This window comes from Battus philenor, unplaced genomic scaffold (assembly GCF_028537555.1).
Source record: "Battus philenor isolate CCGP_79_NKW_IND1 unplaced genomic scaffold, ilBatPhil1.0.hap1 SCAF_11, whole genome shotgun sequence".
Lineage (NCBI taxonomy): Eukaryota > Metazoa > Arthropoda > Insecta > Lepidoptera > Papilionidae > Battus > Battus philenor.
This window is the reverse complement of record NW_027181673.1, coordinates 9,883,856-9,901,546: the sequence shown is the minus strand read 5'-3', so window position 1 is coordinate 9,901,546 and position 17,691 is coordinate 9,883,856. Positions and strand designations below refer to the sequence as shown.

Below are 17,691 nucleotides of genomic sequence, written 5' to 3'. Positions count from 1 at the left end.
ATGGTTATAGAGAAAATTGCTATATTTCGAGAAAGAAACTAGGAATGTTGATTGGTAATGTTTAGCATAGGCCTCATTCTTAAGCTAGTCTTCGGAGATCAAGATGCTGACTGTACTGTTGCTAAGTTTTATACAAAGTATTGAAAAAGCCTTTGGCGACCAAAGGTCTTCGAGTGGCGACCTCGAGTCAGTAGACCCGGCGTATAGTAGGTCCCCACTAGGTAGACTGACGGCATACTGAAGGTAGCGGGAAGATGCTGCGTAGAGGCAACGCAAGACAGGTCGTCATAGCGATCTTTAGTGCAGGCATATGCGTTACAGTAGACATCAATAAACTAATATTATGAAGTCTCTAATATCTCTTTGTCAAATTTATCAAACATTTTTGCTACACAATATATAACTTATCACTGTCAGTATTGGCACACACAGCTTGCGACATTAAGTACGACTTACGCTCAGGCATCTTGTAAAACATTGTACAATACATTTATATTGACACGTGCGAACTATTGCAAAATTATATTACAGGTTTGCGGAATCGGAAATATACCAGTTGCAAAATAAACTCATTATAAGATTTCGTAACATTTTCATATCTGTATAGGCTATATACTTAATAGGATTAAATGTGTAAAAGAATTGAAAGGGTATAGTTTTATTGCATGCAACCATTTATTTTTCGATTGGTACCCTATTAAAATATGAATGGTTCCAGAAATAATAAATAAAGAAATGCTTAAAAAGTGTGTCCCTGCAGACTTTCCAGAATCAAAAATTATTGGGCCTGCATTCCGTTAAAAAAAATTAACGTAACATACTTCAGAGTGATCACTTTATACATGATGATTGAAATTAGACATAAAAGCTTCAAATCTTTTTACTAATGAGCTATAGATTCACCTCCATAAGGCTTTTGTATCCATAATCAATCACCTAGTACAAAAGATTTCTATGTACTGACTCATCACGATATCTCTGTAACCATAAAATTTAGAGACTTGTAAATTTATAGTAATATTCCTTACACCGAGTAAAGATCAGTTAAAAATAGAACTTTTGAAATTATACTCTTCACCCCTTACGGTGAAGAAGGGGCATTCATTAAAAAAATGTAAATATTCTAACGACATCTTATAGATATAAAACTTGGCCAAAATATTTTTTTGAAAAAAGTAGGTTTTATGAGATTACACCCATAAAAGGCAGTGTAGATTATGCCCATATTTATTTATAAGCGTCAGTTATTGAGCAAATATATTTTAATATATCACAATATTAAGTAATACTGTATTTCACAGTGAAAGTATAGAAAAACTAAATTATTGTCATCTTTAATTAAATATCCTAAAGTATTATCATCCCATAAATTAAACAGCATTCCCCTCGTTCAATATAAATTCCGACGTGCTATTCCGTGCCGCCACAAGATGCATCCGACCTCATATTAGGTACATTTGGTCACTGTGCACCGGAAATGCCTGCGAAAACCATTTGCATAGTTTGTCCCGGCTATCTTTGGCGCGCACACATTGCAGAAATATCAACATCATATCCTTTCATTATATACCTAAGTACATGTAATAAAAACTATTACATATCTGCATTTTATTGTATGACATGAATCTAAATTATATTTTTACTTTTTCATATACAGTCGCCAACAACATCGTTTATTACGAATTTTTTAATTTTATTAAATATTTTACACTTGCTATATTTTTAAACGTGTAACTCTTTTTTTCTCCAATAATGTGAAATAGTAGTATGTAGCGGCCCGTGCCAAAGCTGCCAGCGTAGCTTTCTTTTAAGGTAGCCAAGCTCAACTACCTTAAAAGAGTTATTAGGATAGGCGTCCTCAATGCCCTGCCTCTGCACACCCGCGGAATCTGCAAATGTCGCTGGGACAGTAGTGTAAGATAATATTAGCCATTACAAATATGCATGTAGTACAGACTGTTATCGGTAAGAAGACAGAGTATCGTCATTTTTAGCCAGTTAAGCCAAGCACCAACTAATCAAATCGTAACTAAAAAGAAAGTCAAACTCACAGTGACTAGTTGAAGAAATACTTTCGAACGAACGGCTGATCCAGATTATACTCCAAAATATATAGTCTCAACCATAATAATTAAGTTTGTTGACGCACCATATATTTTTATTTGGATTAACTCTAATTTTTAAATCTGTGAAAATGGAACAAAAATCCTTCTAATACACAAAAGAAATGTTCTAGAATGTGCAGTTTAATGCATAAAAGAGAATAATAAATGTTAAACAGCTTGAGAATATTTTTACGTACAAGGTGTCGTAATAATCATAAAATTGAGTGTAAACACGATTGGGTTCGCCGAACTTGTTAATTTGGAATATTGTAATACACGGTTTTGTACTTAAAGAAAGGTTAACAAAATTTTGAAATCGATTTTATTTTTTATAAAACCACCAGATTGCTTCGATAAATTTTTAATCAGAATTATTTTATAACATTTATAAATAAAATTATATTACATTTGTCTTATAATAAGGCTTACAACTAATTTTGATTGTTGGCAAACTAAATAATTCTGGTTTAATTCTAATTATGAGTAAACGTTACGAAAATTTAAAGTATTAATCAACATGTACTGAGAACAGTACCTGTTTATGATAAAAAGTAATAATGGCTTATCCTACAATTATAATTTTTAAATTTGTTGAGTTCCCAATAAATTTTTTGTTAGTATGCTCAGAAGTTTGTAGGTAATGTTTACCAGTATTATATGTAGATACTAAGGTGAGTTTGTTCATTTTATTCAAATGTTAATGCAATTCACTTATACTGTTCAACAATATTTAAAATACTTGTAAGATAAAGCTATTTCTTTTAAATTGTTAAAACACATTTTTCTTTCAGGTCCATCATGTACTATTTGTTTTCTTATTCGATTTATTATCTGCATAGGATCACTTATAGTGACCGCTCATGAACAATGCCAGAAGAACCCAATTGAACCGAAACTAGAAACAAATATTGATATTGACATCCTTCATCTTAAAGCTACAATGATTCTAAACGCGCCTTGATCTGTGAAGAGCCCACATCAATTTCAGATCAAGGAATTTCGAACAAACATTTTGGTAAAAATTCTTTCTAGCTTATACGATGCTCTTTGTTTTTATTTTTATTATTATTTATGATATAAAGTCCTGTCCAAACAGACGCAGACTCGTAATTAATTTAAAAGATCTCTATTAAAGCAATCAACCGGAGAAAGTTGCAATTGTACTTAACAAGGGGCATTTCGTCGCCATGTTACTGCGACCCCAATTATCTCAATATCTCCTCAAACAGCGACTGGGTCGGTTGTCGCTCTACAAATCATTGCCTTTTCGCTTCATTACGGTGGTTTTTATCCGTTCTGCGTTCTGTAGTAAACCTGATAAATTTTATTTTAATTTGAGTTAGTCAGTTACATAAAGGTCATATGGACGCGGGAAATCGCTGAATGTCGGCAGCAAAAACAAGTCACTATGGCGATCTTTAGGGGAAGCATCTGCGTTGTAGTAGGCGGCTATCGGCTGACATCATGATAAATTCCCTTTAAAAACCATCTACTTTCACTTATTCTAATTAAAGATGTTGCTGTAAGCATCAAACCAGACAGTTTAGAACGGGCGTCATTATTTCAATATTTGTTTTTGGCGCATGTTTAAATTTGATAAGTTATTTGTTTGCAGGTGAGTGCCCCTGACACAGCAATCGAATCTCTCCAATTCTCCGAATTGCATATGCATGAATTGCATAAGTTGCTCTGTTCATACACGAATGTATTCATAAACAATACAAATATCTGTAAAGTAATCTTACGTAGTAATACTATCTGCTTTTTAACATGTTATAAAACACAGTGACGCTAATTAAAAGAAATTAAATAAATTAAAAACACGCAAAAATTTAATACAGTGCTGCTAAAACCGCTTCAGGAAAGTGCAGCGAGGTAACCGAGGAAAAGAAGCATGTGACCGAGCATTGACATTAGGCTGACAGAACGGAGCAGCCGATATTCCCCCGCCTCGCCGCATTCATACCTAAGGCGCGGTACAGCGGTTTTAGTAGTGCTATAGTAAAATTTAGTTTTATTAAAATCTTTGGCTTCTCGTAACACACCTTAGGGCTTAAACTATAAAGTGGAATGTTTAAAATTACAAAGTCACAAAGCTGGAGTTATTGTCACACGTATTGTTATACCTGAATACAAACTATATTTACTTTTTATAACTAGAATAACAAGAATAGCGTCTATTCTAGTTTGAATAATTCCAGATATGAAAATTTATCTAAAACGCGACATCGATACAACGCTTAAGCGTAAGCTATCATTCACAAATATTTGGATAAAAAGTTGGCCGTTTGTACTACATATAACAATAGCATGAATTTTAATAAAACCCCAGGGATTGTAGAATAGAGCGTAGTTTTGTACCTTGACTGCAGATACAGAGGGTTATATCACATTTTCCATAGCATAGCATTAATCATTACTGGATATCTCAAAAGAAGCAGATATTATTATTTATTAAGAAAACTTCAGAAAACGTAACTCATATAATTAATAAAAAATAATTGCCTAACTTCGACCATACAGTTTCCACAAATTAGAAAATCACATATTTTCAAATAATTGAATGCGAATAAGGGACAAATGATTGTTGAATTTTGTGCATTCCTAAATAATGTCAGTGACCTCAAGACTTTACTTATGTAACAGATATTACATGTAAAGAAAGAAAACGTAATTTTTATACCACGATCCGTTTTTAAAAGCAACCACACGTAAATAACGAAACAATTGTTTCAGCTTAAAGTACCGTTACCAGTTAACTGGATTCCTGGTGCGTACATGTAAGGTGAAAGCATTAGGTTATTACTTGAATTGAATATGTACGAGTCTCTGTTTATTATTACTACTTGTTTAGCTACATGAAATTTAAATATTATCTGCTAAATATAGATTCAAAGAATCATAATTTCTAAAGTTTTATACAAAATCAATCAATATGTAACAACGGTATTCTATCAAAAGTTTTTGTTCGTATATACATGTACTGCCGAAGCAAGTACTTCAAAAACTATTTATATCTGAAGTTAGTTTTTATACATTAATATGTAATTGAAATCAATGAGAAAGAACAATACGTGATAATCCTTAGATAATCGAATAAAACAAGGACAGACGACCTTGTTAAGGTCATTGGAAGGCGCTGGATGCAGACCGCTGCCAACCGGTTTTATATTGAGAAGATCTATGCCCAGCAGTGGACGTCTTATGGCTGAAAAAATAATAATGAATCAAATAATACACAAATCACAAAGTTTTAGCACAATAAAAATGTAACTTTATTTACGTTGCTAGAGTCATTCTCGTGTATGAATTTATATTAAACCGTCTTGGGGAATATATATAATCTTTATATCGCCCGTCTGACGTTTAATAGAAGAGACGAGTTTCAAAATGTTGAGCAAAAACCATTTCGACTGCGGCTAGTTTTACGAAGTTTTAATGGTGCACGAAATGCAAACTTTTACCGCACGAATTTCGACACCGCTAACCGCCGAGTTTTGTAGATTCAAATACAATGTCTAGCCATCATCTATTTATACGTTCTTTTAGCTTGGCGAATATGTAATGCATTGTTGCAACACGTAATACGATTGTGTGGTGTTGATGTAATAATCGTTCAGTAATAAAGCTTTTGGATGCTTTCATATTAATCGATTCTTTCTGCATTTTGCCATTGGTGGTCCACGGCTAGACATACTACATAGGCCTTCCTAGTAGATATCAATAGAACCGGTTGGAAGCGGTCTGCGTCCAGCGTCTTATATATTTCATTACTTCTAAATGCCTACAGCAAAACATAATTTTATATTACTTACGTATAATATAGCACAAAATTAATTTTGTTCACCTATCGTATACACATGCCATAATTGTGCAAGCTAATACATAATAATAAATAAACGTAAAATATTAAAAAAGCAGAAAAATAATATTACACAAATCTCTATATTAAACATAGTCCAAATTTTATACTATCATTATATTTATACTGTTAGAAAAAAGTTATTTACTAAAATATGTAAATTTGTTTTCTTCATTTAACAAGGACGTCTTTCCGTCTTGTGGGTCCTAAGCTGTACCTCCAAACTGTGTTATAAAATTAACACACGTAAACACATTTAATCTTTTTTATAAAGATCATGTTCCAATAATTCTAAATAAGCCCGCAGAATCTATCTAGAAACACGCAAGAAGTCCACAAAAGCGCAACGAAAGACTGAGACGTTATCAGTACGCATAGCTCGTGGATTTCCCTTAATGAATTCCTGCTTATCTCGAACTTTCCTGTACTTTCTTACTAAGGCATTTTGCAAAGATTTAAGTACAAAGGCTGGATTATTACCCTAACTTTAACTCAGCAACTAAGATAAGTCCTGCAGTTGATTCAACTAAGACATTATACTTACGTATGCAAGACATGGGCGTATACGTTGTAGTGCAAGATTTACAGTATATAACACACATATTATTTTTGAACGAAATGCTCGTTACTTCAAATTTCAGTACACGTTCTGTCTAAAAACGTTCGAAACTAAAGTTTATTTTTTTAAATTAAAAAAAATGTGCGTCCTGTGCTTAATGAAAGCATATTATATATATACATATATATATATATATATATATATATATATATATATATATTATAAATTGCATTCTCAAGGTTCTCTCCAAATCTTCTGGAATAATTTTCCAGACGACCTTGAAAGAATTTTTTTTTTTCCAAAAATTACAAGTTTCAGAAGAATGCTCTTGCCTGTTGTAAATGTTCTTTTTGAGTAAATGTTCTTCTCATGCAACCTGCACGTTTAGATGTGGCAACGTCCAACAGGAACCAAATCATGGAGTTATACCCTAGCTTTGATTCTTTTTCTTCTTTTCAATCTCGAAACGTTCACTGTAAGGCCTCTCTCACACCACGATCTTGCGCTCCCCGCATCCAGCGACTTCCTAGAACTTTTAGTTTAGATTTTTTTGGAATATTTAACTATGCCTGCAACAATTAATTCAAGAACAAAAGTGAACTTTATTTTATAGCCCATCCTTAATTAGAGAACTATTTATGGCAAAAATACTACAATTTTTCTACATTAAAAATTAACCATAGGAGGGCAATCATGTGTAATAAGTAATACAACCTGCCGATAACAGAGCACGATATTGAATTTTGTAACATGAAATCCATCACTGATGCTGCTTTCACAAACTTGTGATACTAGATGTCTCTTTAACCTAGTTATATATGAATATGCTTTTGACAAAAGACGGCTTCTATTAAAAGCACTATTAAAAATAAACATGTTTTTTGGATGTGACATAATTCAATACTCTGTAACTAATTGAATAAATATCGTTAGAGATATCCTGAACTTATCAATAAGAATTTCACAATAAGTCTGATTGTATTTAAAGGTAACAAACAATACTTTGAGGACCGTTAGTAAATATACCGATGAAGCAACTTCCTGGAAATACATTATGCTTGCGACTTACTGGCAACTTATCTATTACAAGTGATGATATAAATCCACTATGTTTACTGACTCATTTTAAATGTTTAATTTTACATTTTTCTTATAGATCAATCTTATGACCAATGTGAACCAGTCACTAAATACAAAAATAACAATTATCGATGTATAGATCGTACATGTTAAAAATTGATTAATAAGTAAGATAAGCACCTTCATCGTAAATTTCCCCGTAGTCTTGTATATTTAAATCTATCCTAAAACACAAAAAAGCGTTTAGGTTACAATACGTCTAAGTTTTGCTATGACGTTCGTTATACATATATCTAAATTGCTAAAAAATTCATAACTATATAGTGAAACCGAAACTTATATACTTTTATTATGCGCGCGATGAAGTGGTTGCCAAGGAAAAAAGAGCATGAATGTTGCCGTGGCGAGCATTGATAGCTGGCTAACAGAACAGGGTGACAAATACTTCTCACCCCGTCTCGCCCCGCGCATACCTAAGGCGTGGTATATTAATTTCAGTAACACAGTACTAGTACTAGTAATATCACTTATACTTTTATTAGCGCTACATATACTGTGAAGAGCTCGTTGTAGCTACGAAAATTAATTGACTAAAATGACTGTCTACAACGTACCATATTTTTTCAAATAAAATAAATATGCTTTTTTGCCTTTGATGACAAAATTAATTTGCACCATATTGTAAGGGGCAAGACCATATAGCTGTCAAATAAGCTAGTTCGTCTTTTTTATTTAATAAAAATATATACTGCTTACAAATATGCTGAGCATAAAATATATATATTTATTGAGTGAAGAGAAAACAATGAAGTTATTATGCTCATTTCGGATAGTTCATAAGAAATACGGAAGTGAAAATTTAAGAAAAATTAATCGTACGAAAGATGAACGAAACAACAAAGAACAGGAACTCAGTTAAGCGGTATTATGCAACAATAAAGTGCATCGTACCCTTACAACTATCGCATTGTACAATCTTCAGTGAACGAACCTCCAGATATCAGATAGCGAGGGGCAACGGCATTGGAACATCCATAAATATACCATACAAACGGTAAAAGAATTCTATCTTACATTAAAGAAATTATATTAAAACACAGATAGTCTTAAGATAATTAAAGTGATTAACACTCTTTATCATCATTTATTGAATCATAATATTAGAAATTTCGCCTATTTAGTTTTTATCAATAGCAATTAATAAGCCATTTTTATACAAATACGATAATCTACAGCTGTAACAAAATGATGGAAAAATTATAGTTCAGTTTCATCATCATCATCATCCACGTCCACACACCAGGATTTTCTATAACTGAAAAGATTAATTAATGAAATGATTAATTGCAGAATGTCCATTCATTGGATTTCTCCGTAGATTTCCAATAAGACAAACGTCTTCCGACCGACGACCTTTACAAGGTTTAGATATAAGTAGCCAATTAATTAATTTCGATACAGCACGAGTCCAACTTAAAAAATCATGTTAGGATTCTGTTTTTTTTCTCCAAGCTACAAAAAAGTTTGTTTCCAAAACATTTGTTCACTCCTATATCCTTGCGAATTGTGTCATGGCTTCGTATCGGTATATTACAGACACCGACACTCTATTATTATGGGCTGTTACTCCATCATTAAATCGTGGACTTGTTATTTCATGCGTGTACAATAATTTATTCCTATATTAGGTACTGTAAGTTATAACTATATAAAAATAAATTACAAATAGCAGATATTACACAACTAAAATAATTATTTAATAACTTCCATTCCATGAATATTTTGTTGACAATACTAGGCTGATAGGTTATAGGTAAAAAAATTTAAAGGGGTGAACGTTTAGCACTTTTGTTAATTAATAAATAAATATCGTAATGATAATATAGTAATAAAAAAACTTCTTCAATATTATTGCTTACTATCTATCCTATCAGTCCTGCAGACTTTGTACTGCCAGAAGTCACTGACCTGTCGCGTTCCAATAACAGTAATAGATTAATGTGACATATTCAAAATGATCACTATATACAGAGTTATTGGAAAAAGGTGCAAAAGTTTTTAAGGTAGAAGTGACATATGAGCAATGTTTTTGTAACCCTTTATAGCTTTTACACTTACAACAAATCATCGTGTGCATAAAAAGATGAAAAAAATAGTGTTTAATTTCGGTAAATAATAAGAGGCAATTTGTTTGAACATAAATATGATATGATATTACACGCTAAAATAAACATATTCTTTACAAAAGTATACAAAATAAAAATAGTCACGATGTTATTGCTTTTAGTAAGCACTCGATCTTATAGAAACCTAATTATAAATCATCACGCGACGGTATTAATAAATTAAGTCAGGAATCGAATTTACATTGAACGCTGCATGTCCGATCTTAATTAGTTCCTTTTTTATCACCAACGTTACGCTACGGTTCCGCATTTCTTATTTTTTTCATAAATCGATGGCTGTTGATATTAGCTGCTATGTTAATAAAGCTGCATCTTCATAACATGCAAATTATTAAGGATTTCATATATATGTTATTGTAAGAATGTTCAATGATTAAATTTTAAAATGTTTTTTTTTGGTTGATTGAGTTTTATACATTTCCGACGTACTACATCAACAACTCTCACATAGATTTCCAATAGGATCAGGTGAAGGGGACAGTTTCTGTCATCTTGGGCGGACGTTTTGCGCTGCGCATGCTGCTCCATGTTGTGTACTCCATAACCTTAAGGTTCTAGCGCTATGTAGCCTGCTCTGTATCACTCCAACATGCCAATCCGCTGGGCAATGTCAGCTACGTTCGTTCGTTTACGGATCTACCCATTCCTGATTCTCAATCTTATAGATAAACCCCGAGGATAGTTTTCTAAAAAGCTCGTTGAGTGATGGAAATACTGACAATGATAAACTAAATTCGAAAACTTAAATTATCATCTAAAAATTTTTCATTGTGTTTGCACCTTAATGTCGTATTATTATTATAAGGCACAAAACAATTGATGCAGTCCTAACCAATTTAAAAGTGATTGCTGATCATATTAGCCGTCTGACAAGTGTTGAAATACATTTAAACGAAGTGTCAACGATGTCCAATTTATCTTTTATTAAAGAGGAGGGGTTTTGTTTGACTTTTAATAATATAGTTAACGCCTTTAGTATTTGCTTTTATTAAATTATAATTAAGCTAATCATTAACGTATAATAATATTTTACGTAGAAAAAGATGGGATGGACTTTCCATTATTTCATCATTATCATCTTAGTTTGGTAACTCAGTTGATAATCGAGTGATTGCTTAAAAAACATGAAATTCATGAAGTGCATGAAATGATTTTTTCAGCATTCGCTTAGAACTGAAAAAACATTTCATTTTGCAACAAGTGACATTGTTTTCTATTTTAAAATTTTATATGCATATCGAAAAATTCTAACATCGTTACAATACAGTCCTTTACACGGTCATATTTACTACACAAAACATATGTCCCGTGTATTTACCAGTGGACATTTAGAATGCAAGAGATTTTTCAATATAATTTAATAGATAGAACTAAAAAATGTTTAGATATTTAATTTTCATTAATACACTATAAACTAGTAAGCATATTTTGCAAGTGTTTCAGTTTACAAAGCGCTGTAAATAATATAACTGGACTAAAGATATAACCCATAGTGCCTCCAAGTTGCCTGTAGAGTTAATGCACTAGAATTTTAAAAACAAAAACCTTGTTAACTTAATATCAGTTATTACTATCCATGAAGTCAAATTCTTACTTGTACTTAAACTTTATGAAATATAAAAGTCTGCTTTAAACAATCCATTTTCTTATTTGCAGCATCAGTATTGAAAGGGAACAAAAGCGTTTTCATTTTACGAGCTCGAATAAACGCGCCGTGGTCGGAGGACAAGTTCTCGCAATGCGGCATTAAAGGTAAGTCTTCGCAACCGGTCCGAAATCACTTACCGACATACAAAGAATACCGTCTCGTGCCAATCCATGCGACTTGCAATTGCACCTAATAAAAATGCAATTCTCGTAATACGTCCCCAGTCTATCTGCTACTCCTTAATGCCGTTGCAACGATACATCGGATGAATGCAAAATACACTTTGTGACTTGTACTTGGTTTATTCAAATGCCAAATGGTTTGTGGTCACAGACAATGGAAAAATCTCGGACAAACTACTGATGTAAATAATATGCATAGAATTGGCGTCGATTATAATTCTCATCACAGGTAATTGTTGTCTGGTGTTCAATAAATCACAGGACGCTTCCTTGTGACGGTATGGATAATAGTTTTTTATTTGCTTCGCTTTTTTATGAGTAAGTTAGGCGCTCTAAGGGTCTAAGTATGGCATAAGCCTAAAAAAATTTCAAATGTATGAAGATAAATTTATGTCTTACGTACAAGCGGAAATCTTACGTACAAAAGGAATGTTTTTCAAGATTATGAAATAGTTGTTAATATTAAACAGAGTAAACATGATAAGAGACATATATAAAAATATAACAAAATAACATTCATTTTAGTTATTTTTTTTAAAGCATTTTGTTTTACGATATTTTATTATTGCGTATAGCTCCCGAAATTAATTCTCTATTTATTTTACAAAAAAAGTGAAGCGCGGGCAATTTATAGCTTTAAAGCTAAGGATTCCTTCGAAGATGTTAATAATGAAATTAGTATTCTAACGGTTGCTCCTTAATACAAACTTAATATGATATTTCTTGTTCGTCCTCGTCGCCGTTTCGGCCCACAAACGCGCATTGCAAGGCATAGACCTCCCTGAAAGATATCTATGGAGAGATGTATCATATTCGCCACGCTTTGCAGGCGAGTTGGCGATCACAGTTTTGCATTATGATAGACAGGGGACGATGCTACACATTTTCTGGAAACTTGTTTGTTAACAGTGTCAATCCTAAATAATTAATGCACAAAGTCTGAATTATATAAGACTGTATCCCGGGAATCGAACCCATGATCTCTTATGGCAAGTCTTAGCGCTCTATATTATTTGTATGCCGAAATTTAAAACCTTTATTGATCCAAATGTGTCGAACTTTGTTTGTTGAGTCATTCACACAGTTGATATTGTAATGTACACATAAAATATTGTTGAGTTTTTGGCCGGCTCTTCTCAGCGGATCACTATTCCAAGCCAGCGGTAGATTAAGACTTATAATGCTAAAAAAATCAACCATCCAAAAGTGCATATGAATGCCTACTAGAATAAAGTTATTTTAAAATTAAATTCATATATAAATTTTTGTTTTGAATAATTGGTACAAAATTTAGAACCGTAGGTATAACAAAATACATAGAGCTATTTGTAATACAATAAAAAATGACATCTGACTTATTTATTAATTAATGATCTTTTGGGATCAAGAAGCTTTACCTGTATGCAAAATGACGTCGTCTCCATCTCCGACGACCACTGGAGGCGCTCTCCATTGAAGAGGACCAATTCCCATCCTGTGATCTGGTGAGAACTGTATTTCTTGCTTCCGTGCTCCGTGCACTCTCGAGTAGTATCGCAGTATATTTCGTGATCAACATCACTATTTTTATTTACAGACTTTTGCACATCACTTATTTACTTAGTCACCAATGAAAAGAGTACACAAAAGTTTTTTTTTATTATTTTTAAATTTAATTGTTTGAATGTTAAACTCGTTTTTCAATCACGAACCTTAAAAACATAATCTGAATTTATAATAACAATGTTGTCGATAAATAACTTAGTAAGTTTTATGATCGAAATGCCCCTAAAGTTTCCATAGTCAACTGCCGGGAAGCAAGAAGTGAACTAACAGTTCGTGTCCGTCGCAGCGTCCGAGCCGTCACGGCGCGGTGGACACCATCGACGTTACTGTATCCCTCAAACTAAACAACGGGATATTGTGAATTATGCGTGACTCCCACATGTCACGTTGACCCGTATACAAGCACTTTAAAGAGATCCGGCTTAACATTTCATTAAAACGAAATAAAAAAACACTACATTATTTTATTTTACTTCAAGTCACATATGTATATAGGTATACTGTTATATATAGCGGTAATTTTCGTATGATATAATATCGCGTAGATATGTTAAAATGTGGAACCTATGTCTTACGCCAAACAATATTACACAGAGTGACCGCTTATAGGTGTAAAGAAAAAATGCAAATAAATAGCTCATTTATCAGCGATGGCTTTAAAGCTTGAAATAGGTGAATACTATTTCAACCAAACACCAACCACCCTTTATAAAGTCACCACTGTAAAATATGTAACATTAAATTATTTTTTATTGGAATACTATAGGCAGGAACAGACAGTAACAATAAAAAAATTTAATACGGATTATTACATAGTAATCCATATTTATAAAACGCTTTTTCTAACTTTATTATCATGAAGATATTTATTATTTCTGCAACCATTGATTTTCGGTTCGTTCATAAATTAATGTACAACAAATATGTGTTCAATATTCACCCTTTTAAAGCCTTGACAATTATACGTACGCGTGAAAAGTTTACCATAAAACTCTAATAGCAAAACACTCAATATAAATTTTTAACGGAGTATAACTAGGTTTATTTTAATTTTATGCTCCTGCGAAGCGCTTAAAACGTTGAAAACATCATGGCAAGGTTTGATGGTTTATAACTAAACATATAACACTGGAAGCGCTAAAGATATTATAGTTAACGTCTGTTTGTTCACTAACTAATAAGTTTGATATTTGGATGAGAAAGAACAAATAATAAAGTTCACTATTAAATGGTTTAATTTAGAATTTAGTACAGATAGTAAGAGATAGAAACTAATTTTAGCCAAATAGAAAAATAATAAATATAATACAAGGCTTATTACGTTACAAATGAGTTAATTTCATCTTATTTCTGCTTAGATTGAACCAACATCAATCAACAAGTTTGAAGGTTCCTCTGAATAAGTATAAATATAGACTTTCAACTTCACAGTTTCATGTGTAATATTTGCGTCATTAAGAAGTCATAGCGACATACTGTATACCCGTGAACACTAAGCCGTATTATCACTTAGAACTTTGGTATTTTTTGTCTACTCCATTGTTTCATAATATGGACGAAACATATAATTTCAACTCCTCATACAAGTAAATCCATATATGTAAATTGCAATAATACGTTATTGTTTTATTTTGTCTTAACCAGACAATAACTCACACAGTATTACGTGTGTGTCAATTTAGTATAACGGCTACGACTATTAATTACATAGAGTGATTGCTAATAGGTGTAAAAGCTTTTAAACCTGTTTCCAATAACGCTGTATGAAATGATCACTCTGAAATATTATTTCTTTGTTTTAGAATGCGGCAGGTCAGCTTAACATGATACAAAGTCTGTAGAGACAAGTAGTAAACAATAACTAAGTATAGTATTGTTCGAATTTTGAAAAGATTTTTTTTATTGCACGTATTATTATTACGTTATTTATTACCATTGATTTTTACCATGATTTTTTGTATTACTTCGCGTTTACTATACAATAATTGAAAGGTATATATTCAAACGTTTGTAAAGAAAAGACATGTATTTGTAAAGAAAATTACAGAATTCTAATTATCTTAGCGATATCGATTTATCCGATGGAGTTAGATTTAATACATATATCTTCAACCAGTACTCGAAGTTTTGATTACCTATATTATTACGCTTGATAAAATTATAAACCACAGTACACTCCTAATAAAAAAACAACAAGTATTCACTATTAGAGTGATCATTTTTATGTACTACGCAAATAGTTCTGTTAATTTATATAATTTTTATTAATAAAGCATACAAGATACACTACCAGGAATAATTAATGTGTTTATTAACCTTTAAATAATTCAATAATTGTACCAGATATTTAAAATTTACTAGCAGTTAGGAATATTTCACATAAATTTTGTAGGTTGTTTATGCAATCGAAAGAGTACGCATTGAAATGAATACTGAATATGATTACATTAGGCAGGATTAATAAATTAACGTGAAGCTGAGGGACTGAGTTTGTATTGCACAGCAATATTAATAAATAACAAAATAAGTTATATTGCTATATCGCCTAAGTATTAACTGTCTATTGTTTCAATTGTGAGATCTAAAATTAATAAATAATGTTAACATTGTAATGTATCAAAGTTAAACACCCTGTGTAAATATTTTTTATATTTGGGTATTAGGGTCTACTTTTTGTAGTCTCTTATACACCTCATGATGTGAATTTTAAATGTTATTTATATATAATAAAATGTTGTTTATTGCACTCATTGAACGATACATAAGTAATTTTGTGACATCGTGTCTCTAAAATAAATATTTTTGAGTATATGATTTTTGAAATGCGAAGGCTAAGACTACAATTTTTAGTTAGACTAAGTAAAAAGACCCTGTAAGACCAGATCAACAAAATAGTAATCGTTAATACAGACCAAGGTTATTTTTGTTAGAACGTTGTTCGACTGTAAATGCCATTACGAAACATTTAGAGGAGTTAAGAAATAACAGTGATAGGCAATTAAGTTGTTAAATATAACCGTTCTTTTACAGCATTTTAATCATACTATTAAAAATATACAGGAAGATGTGTTTTAAAGAGGTGAATATATATATATAATAGAAGTGAATATATGTAATATATATGTGTTGAAATAAATTTTTTTATATGTTTGTCTAAAATGTTTTTTTATTATTATTATAAATATATTACCGTTTTCGTTATATCCGACGCACTACAACAGTGTTTGAATTGACGGATATTTAAAAATTATTCCAAAGAACCACAAAAGGATTTTTCGGTAGGCGATGGTAGGGCAATTCTACGTGATTCCTCTATAAACAAAAATAGTTTTTTTTTTAGTAACTTTACTAGCCTCATCTTTCAGTCTTAAATTTTTGTGTATTGTATACACAATATCCGTGCTAGTTTAATTTGCACCAACATGGCTTATTGAATAACTCCTGATGACTTTAGAAGCTTCCTTTAGATATTAACTCAGACCTTCTCTGGTTCCATTTCAAATTGTTTACCCAGTCTTTGGAAAAGCGAGTTGAGTCTCTAAATGTTTTATTAGTCGAAATATTAACACAACACATAATTTAAAAAAAAAAACAATTCATGACGCCACTGTCACCTCTGTGAAAACCATTCTTTTTAACATAGTAAATATAATATTATAAATGCAAAACGTACAATAAAAACAAATGTTATTGCCAACACATAGCTACTTTAAATCTCGATATCAGTGTCATCTTTAAGCCTTTTATACTTAAATTAAGACCCTGAAATTATGTTATTTCCTTACAAGTATTTTGGACATAACATATAATTTGATATCCCGTATTTATTTTGACAGTGCACTTCTTTTATGTACATGACAACTTACTAATAAAGTGGATGGTTATATTAATATTTACGTGTTATTTAAACCATAACCATTTGTACGTAACGGAAGTTTTGATCATTAAGATCAGGATGATTATTCCGAGTCAAGCCTCCGGTGCGGGATTAAATATAATTTACAAATGACATTATAATGAGGCCCATCGCGAATATCCGACGTTATCTTAAATGTCATTAAATTAAAATATAAAGTACATTGATTTAAAATATTGTAATGGACATTTACCGTTATTCTTAATTTCATAATTTCATTTGATGCAATCATTGCGCAATCCATAAAAATGTTTCGTGGCTTTTGATTTAATCTAGGTGCATTCCAATCATGGTCACATTTTCAATATCTTCGATTACGAAAAAATATATTTAACAAAAAAATAATAACGAAGACTATATAACCTAGTATTTTTATTTTAACTAACTAGAGTACTGTGGTGAAATAGTCTTTTTCATTAATAAATAGCAAATTAAAAAATAATTCCCTAAATTATTATAGTTAATGGTTGATTCTAACTATACAAAGTATATAACATAGAAATACTGAGTTATTATAATACATGTACTTCTAAACATTAAACATTAGAGAGCCTGTTATGTCCAACACAAAATTACGTCTGCTCAATCAATGGAAATAAGTCAAGTGA

At 31.5% G+C, this 17,691-nt stretch overlaps 2 protein-coding genes across 4 annotated transcripts in view; one reads left to right on the top strand and one right to left on the bottom strand.

Moving 5' to 3' along the window:
* LOC137929020 (general odorant-binding protein 19d-like) overlaps positions 1-17,691 on the top strand; it is a 119,667-nt gene that overhangs the window by 11,995 nt on the left and 89,981 nt on the right. The window contains exons 1-2 of one of the 3 annotated variants that reach the window (XM_068772065.1): positions 3,980-4,081; positions 11,449-11,544. The exons of 1 other annotated variant lie outside the window; for it this stretch is intronic. The gene's annotated coding sequence lies outside the window, so the exon portion shown is untranslated. Of the gene's footprint in view, positions 1-3,979; positions 4,082-11,448; positions 11,545-17,691 lie in introns of those variants that run through there. One more of the 3 variants, XM_068772056.1, reaches the window with a different exon arrangement.
* spri (sprint) overlaps positions 1-17,691 on the bottom strand; it is a 229,174-nt gene that overhangs the window by 159,410 nt on the left and 52,073 nt on the right. The window lies entirely within an intron of this gene.